Source organism: Tupaia chinensis, unplaced genomic scaffold, assembly GCF_000334495.1.
Source record: "Tupaia chinensis unplaced genomic scaffold, TupChi_1.0 Scaffold000453_1, whole genome shotgun sequence".
Lineage (NCBI taxonomy): Eukaryota > Metazoa > Chordata > Mammalia > Scandentia > Tupaiidae > Tupaia > Tupaia belangeri.
In genome coordinates this window covers 466,596-473,706 of record NW_006159960.1, presented here as the reverse complement: position 1 = coordinate 473,706, position 7,111 = coordinate 466,596, and the positions used below count along the sequence as shown (strand labels likewise).

Here is a 7,111-nt window from a genome sequence, read left to right as displayed (position 1 = left end):
ACCTTAAACTGGCCTGGTCCAGAGGGACACTGAACTGAAATCCATGTACTATTCAGATCACTGATCAACAGAGTGCTCTGGCTTCTCTTCTATCAGATAATTAAATGCTGATGAATTAGAAAACTAATAAACACTTAAAAACTTGAGCCTGGCTCCATGCGTGGATGTCTGTATTCTGGACCTGAAAACCTAATAATTTTGAAAACACAATAAAACAAACCTTTTACTAAGGCTTTAACCACTAATTGAGGTTAATAAGGTAGACTTTAACTGTATTTTTCTTTATGAAAAATATTTTCCAGTTAAGCCTACCCTTGGGGGGTTTAGTTATTTACATTTTTGAAAAACTAAAGCATGCCCAAATCTTTCGAATATAGAGCAATTAAAAGCAGGTGATAGAAAATGGGACTGAACTTGCAAATTAAGTTTTCTGCCTATCCTCTGCAATGGGAACGCTAACCCAGAAGTTAGGCTGCTGACTTCCTGCCTCAGACAGTGAAAGGTTTTTGCAACTCCACGGAATTGGGCGTGGAGGCGGGGGCTGATTGCGTTGAACCAGGACATTTCCAACTCTATGAGAGGAGGGCTGAGCTGAAACAGGGTTCCAGAGCACCTATATTTGGGAGACTGGTTGTAACACAGATGTTCATTTCCATTCAGGGTTTGTCTTATTTCCGCCATGAATGAGTTCCAGTTTCGAGCCAGGAGCTTCAAGCTGCAAACCATCAGCACCTCGAAGAAGTCCACTTAGAGCTGGGAGACGCAGATTCGAGAGCAATTTTCCAGAGAGGTTGTTGCCAACATTTGGGAGACCCTGTGACTGGTTCTTAAAGCAGCTGTCCTCATGCAGGCACTGCCAAATAAATTTGATAGATGTTGTTCCCAGGTTTCTGGAACTGTAAAGCCCGGCTTGGGTACCAAATCACAGAAAAATGGGTCTAAATTGGAAACATGCTGTTTTGTCATCACTACTCAATACAATGCACTGCAGTAAAAATTGCACTTTTGTTGGAAGCAGACTGAAATATAAAAAGTCACATTCACTCTAACCTTAGGGAAATTGTCGTGGTTTGAATCATACCTCTGCAGAGCAGAAGCCAGGTGGAAGTTGACTAACCAGTCATCAGAAGAATGTTTTGAATCACGATAAACTTTGATTGTATTACATTTTAAAGATGTATCTTTAAGAATGTACCTTCTGATGACATGAGAACAGTACAAAGGAGCTTTCTTAGCCTAAATTCCCAAAGGTCTTGACTGACTAGGATAAGTTTTAAATCTGCAAACGGAAGAGATAGGGAAAAATATTCTACTTAATTCAGTAATCTGCCTTACCAAGTAACCTGAAAGTTGTGTTTATATTTTCTTAATTACTGCTTTTACATTTTTTTTTTTTTGGAGAGATTTTCACTGTAGGGCGCGTGCGCTCGCCAGACAGACAGAGAGAGACATAGAGACAGAAAGCGAGAAATCACCCCCCAGGGGGGATGGTCACGCCGCAATCCCTTCTCCTCCATTCTCCTCTCGGGATCTTGGGCACGCACGCACACGCGCCCGGCGTGAGTTTTAAGCCACCGGGTCCGGGACACGAACCGCAGTCGACTACGTGGGAATCCAGTGACATAGCCATTACGCTAACTGCTGGTTCCCTGCTTTTACATTTTGAAATATATCTAGAGTCTCAAAAAGCGGCAAATATAGTGTTGTATATGGATGCTTTCTTGTTGATGGCGAAAAATTGTGTTTCCTCGAAAAAAAATAATTGGAGAAGTAATTTTGAAAGGCAGTGCATAAAATAATAATGCCATCTACATAGAGACATGTTTGAAAAATTCTCTATTGCCAGCTGTTTTGGGGGTCTGAGAAAGCTGACTGTTTTGTTTGTTATTGAGAAAAGTTATTGAGCAATACCAGTGGTATGTAGTTTGTTTCATTCTTTTTTATAAGAATTAAGTTTATTATTATTTTTTTTTGGGGGGGGAGAGGTTTATGCTACAGGGTGCGTGTGCTCGCCAGACAGACAGAGAGAGACAGAGAGATAGAAAGTGAGAAATCACCCCTAGAGGGGATGGCCACGCCACAATCCCTTCTCCATTCTCCTCTCAGGATCCTGGGCACGCATGCACACGTGCCCGGCATGAGTTTAAGCTGCCGGGTCCGGGACTTGAACTGAGGTCATCTACGTGGGAGTCCAGCGACATAGCTATTATGCTAACTGCTGGTCCCAAGTTTATTATCTTTTTAAAAGAATTATTTTACTTAATCTTATTCATTGTCATTATTTTATTTATTTATTTATTTATTTATTTATTTATTTAGAAGTTGACCAGAGAGAGAGGGGGGGGGGGAAGAAGAAAGCAGATTGCCAGGTCCAGGCCCCTAGCCACTGTCAGCCGTGTGGGAGTCCAGCTGCTTTAATCGCCACAGCACCTGCCAGCTCCATATTATCATGTTTTTTAATTTGACCAGAGAGACAGAGAGAAAAAGGGAAATTGAGAAAACAAGCTGCCAGGTCCAATACCTAAACCTCAGTCGGCCACGTGGGAGTCCAGTGCTTGAACTACCTGGCCCCAAGTTTGTCTCATTCTTTCAGATGAAACAACTCTTTAGTCAGGTGGTACTGCCTATCACAAGGCAATTTGCAGGTATGAGAATGCAGAGAAGAAGATCTTTCTGCTTATTTTACCAAGAGATCATAAATAGATGAGAAGGAGAATAGGAAGAGAGTAGATACCCACTTGGTTGTTTGGCAGATAGAGTACAATTACAATGTTGCCTCTCTCCAGGGCTGGCAGGTGGAGTGGTAGTTAAGGCGCACGACTCCCACCTGGCTAACTGCAGTTTGAGTACTGGACCTGACAGCTTGCTTTCTCACTTTCCCTTGCTTTCTCTCTGCTCAAATTAAATAATGACAAAATAAAATAAATAAATCTAAAAAAAATGCTACCTCTACTTGTCACAGGTCCTGCAAACACTCCAGCTTATCTGAATAATGGTAACAGATGTATATATGGTGTGTTTATTTGCAGTAAAGCATTTCCCACTAATATTTATCAAAAGATGCCTGTGAGGCAGAGATGTGATTCTGTCTTTCAGGTTACATTCGTATCATCCGGATGGGGCAGATTAGAAATGTAAACCTACATTTCTTTGTTTCCAAAGACTCTTACACTGAAGACGAAGTTTTAAATGCGTTGCAGTGCATGTGGTTTCGCGAGCTTCACGCAGTCCCGGCCCCAGCGAGCGCTCGGCGAAGGCACCTCCTCGTTCTCATTGCCATTATTACGGTGCCGTCTGGTTCTACCTCAACGCACCACTGTTCTTCCTCGTCCGTCAGGCTACCAGCGCCCCGGGCTACAGTAATAACCGTGCTGCTGGGACCATGCCTCCCTCCATCTCGCAGCTAAGAGGATCTGTTAAACAGGTAATTTAAGGAGTAAAAGGGGCAGAGCTGACAGCTGGTTTAAATTAGTCATTTGTCATTTCCTGCTTCTCTTTGCACTCACCATGACTACAGAAGCCACATGAGAGGCCACTGGAAGAAGCCTTTCTGTCACTCCTTCTGAACACAGGCCAGATGTGCCAGGGGTCAGCCCGGGGCAGGAAGTAGGCTGGCTGGGTCCGCTTCACACCCTCCCCAAAACTGGCAGACAGCTGTGCTGGAGAACTACGGCACCGGCAGCTTCAGACCGGTGTTGGGGCTGCAGGGATCTTCACCCTTACTGGCCATGCAGAGAAATCAGGTAGACCAGGTCACATTTTATCAATAATGAACAAATTATTGTTACTCTGCAGAGGAATACTGCACAGTCCACAGCTCCCAGAGTTCTGGAAGCAAAGAAATTAGACTTGGAGCAGGATCTTCACCACCACAGGCCTTGGGCTGCCTCACGGTCCTGAATAATTGTATCTCAACTATTGTTAGACAGCAAACTGCCCTAAACCCAGCTGTGACTACGGCCACTCAGTATTTCTCACGATTCTGTGGATACGAGGCTCGCTCTTCCCCTGACCTTGCAGAGTGTCCCCTGCGACTGCAGTCAGCGCCAGTGGCTGGCTGCGGGCCTGCTGGGCTGGGGTTACCATGGGGGCCCCTCTCTCTCCATGTTATTTTCATCCCAGACTTCTTCATAGTACAGCAGTCCCCGGGTTATCTTCCAGGAGAGGGAAAACAAATCATAAGCCTGTCACACCTGGCCTGAACTTGGTACATCATTTTTGTGGCATTCTGATGGCCAAAGCAAATTACAAGTCCATCTCGATTCAAGGGGAGACGCACGCATTCAGTGAGAAGAGGGGTGGCATTGTGTTGTTGCAGATGAGACGGGGAGACTTCCTTATGGCCCTTTGGTTGTGGCTTAAAAACCAATCCACATGGCTGACTGTGGTTTGAGTCTTGGACCTGGTGGCATGTTTTCTCACTTTCCCTTTCTCTCTCTCTGACTTGCTGGTCAAATTAAAAGCTATAATAGTAATACATAAAATTAATTAAATGAATAATTCTGGAAAAAAAATCCTGACCCAAATTGCAAAAATACACATGACCTGAAAGTTGCACCAATGCTGGTCTTTCAGAGGAGACACCTACTCAAGGTGTGGTTTACTTTGTTCAAGGCACTTCAGTACAAATACTGCATCGGCTATTTCTGAAGCATAATTGGCATAAGATATTACATATTTAACGCATTTGACGATGCAGAGGCAGTAAGTGGCCTTCTTATGGTGTCTATGCCTGAGTGCATGGAATCATTCATTTAGTCATGCCCACATGCACTCACTCATGCACGTATTTTACATACATTTCTACACAAAGGCCTCAGCTAGGCACATGAAGAATAGCCAGATTAATCAGACATCTTTACTTCAGGTGTTACCATTGATGATTACCCTTTCCTTTCTGTCTGTGCTAATACCAATAGGATCAATTCATGTAATGTAATTTTTTTAGTTAATATTTTTAAAACTCAGTTATTTTTTTTCCTTTACTCAAGAGTTCTTTTTGTCCTTTTCATATAAACCTTTACTAAGAAGGTTTTTTTTTTTTTTTTTGAGAGATTTTTGCTACAGGGCGCGTGCGCTCGCCAGACAGACAGAGACACAGAGACAGACAGCGAGAAACCCCCCCCCAGGAGGGATGGTCATGCCGCAATCCCTTCTCCTCCATTCTCCTCTTGGGATCTTGGGCACGCATGCACATGCGCCTGGCTTGAGTTTTAAGCCACCGGGTCCGGGACGCGAACCACGGTTGACTAGTGGGAGTCCAGCGACATGGCCATTACACTAACTGCTGGTTCCCTAGCCTCTACTAAGAAGTTCTGATTGGGCCAGCAGGTGGCGCTGTATCCCACCTGGCTGGCTGGCTGGTGGGAGTTCCGGAACCCTAGGTTAGGAGAGGATGATAGTCCAGTGTTCGAGCACTCCCTAAATCCCAAGGCAAGAATGGAGGAGAAGGAATTGTAGGGTGGTCATCCGCCTTGGGGGTGATTGCTCATTTCTCTTTCTCTCTCTGGTAAGCAGACATGCCTTAGCAAAAACAAAACCAAACAAAAACCAAGTTCTGACAGAATGCAAAACTAAGTCTCATGGCCCACTCCACATGTAGACACCAGGAACACTGTCTTCTTGAACGTCAAGCAATAGTAAACATTGAGAGAAAGCCAGAGATTGACTCGAGCATTAGCTAGGCTGCAGAGCTATGACACTTCAGTAGTCAGAGTGTCCAATGATGGCCCACACACACCTCTGGGATTTGGGATTCTGCTGGTAGAAGGCACAAACTTGACCAACCTGTGTTCATTATTTGTTCACTTACCCAGAAAATCTTTGTTTTCACTTATGGGTGAATCCTGTCCTAGGTAAGGAATATTGCAATGAAAGAATAAAAAGACAAAGTTATTTTCCTCCTATAATGTAAATTCTAGTTGAGGAAAACAGATAAATGCCACGTGATCTCTCAGGGAATGATGAACCATATAAAGAAATGAAGCGGAGCTCAGGGTGAAGGGAAACTAGCAGAGACTGAAAGGGGCCGGACGGTGTGGTAGGAAGAAAAGAGGCATTTTGAGAGGAATGGCACTGGTTTCAAACACTTCTGGAAGGGTGAGGACTGAGGCTGGCCACTGTATTTGCCAACATGGAGGTCACTGAGAGGTAGAAAGAAAAAGGAATTTAGTCTGAGTCCAAGAGAAGATGAGATGAGAGAAATGGAAGACAGAATATCAGAAACTCCTTTGCAGACATTTGCTAGAAGAAATGTTGAGAAATGGGATGCATATTAGAGGGAGTTGTGGGTCACAGGAGAATTTGATACGATAAGAAATATGATAGCACATTTGGGTTGGTGAGAATGGTCTGGCACAGTGGAAAATCTGAACAATGTGGAAGGGAGAGGAGAAACTGTTGCATGATATCCTGGGTAGTTGAGGAGAATAGGTTCTTCTAGACTAAAGATTCATGTCAGTAGCTCCATACTTTTCTGGTTTAATCTTCAAAGCCCTGTCCAATAACAAGTATTTTTAATTTCTGATTCAAGGCAACAGGTATCATTGAATTTATACATATAACCATTCTGCCACAAAATAAGTAAATTCCCAAATATTTTACAATTCCAGAGGGGTCAAGAAGGGAGAAAAGTTCTCAAGTAAGCCAATGGAAGCACTTGGAAAGATGGTCTGGCACCATGAACAGTTCTGCCTGGCAGAGAAGATTAGAGAATCTTTGTGAAAGAATTCATACCATAAATAGCCTGGACTTTGCCAGTCCTGCAATGTCATCAATGCAGATTGCAAAAGGGCAGTCACCACCAGAAGATTATCTTGAGGAGGACTTCGAAGGAAGAAAAAGAGACTGATCTTTGCTAGCAGATGGTCTATCACAGAATGCTTGGTAGGCGGGGCTGAATTGAGAAGTTTCATGTGTGAATTGTGTGCTGGGTGAATTGTGTGCTTTTCAACAGTCTGAGTAGTTGACACATAAATATTTTCTCAAAAATATTTAAAATCATACTCTCTCTGTTATAGAGTCACAAACAAAATTATAACAAATATTTTGACTATCTTTAAATTCAGTTTCTTGAATTTTTTTTTTTTTGGAGAGGTTTTCCCTATAGGGC

The 7,111-nt window shown here is 43.4% G+C and overlaps 1 long non-coding RNA gene across 1 annotated transcript in view; it reads left to right on the top strand.

Annotated features, from left to right (window-relative positions):
• The first annotated feature begins 3,331 nt into the window (after nucleotides 1–3,331).
• The window catches only part of LOC114009077 (uncharacterized), an 11,631-nt gene continuing 7,851 nt past the window's right edge, over nucleotides 3,332–7,111 (top strand). The window contains exons 1-2 of the long non-coding RNA XR_003550547.1: nucleotides 3,332–3,424; nucleotides 6,612–6,885. This is a non-coding gene — a long non-coding RNA (uncharacterized LOC114009077). The remainder of the gene's footprint in view (nucleotides 3,425–6,611; nucleotides 6,886–7,111) is intronic.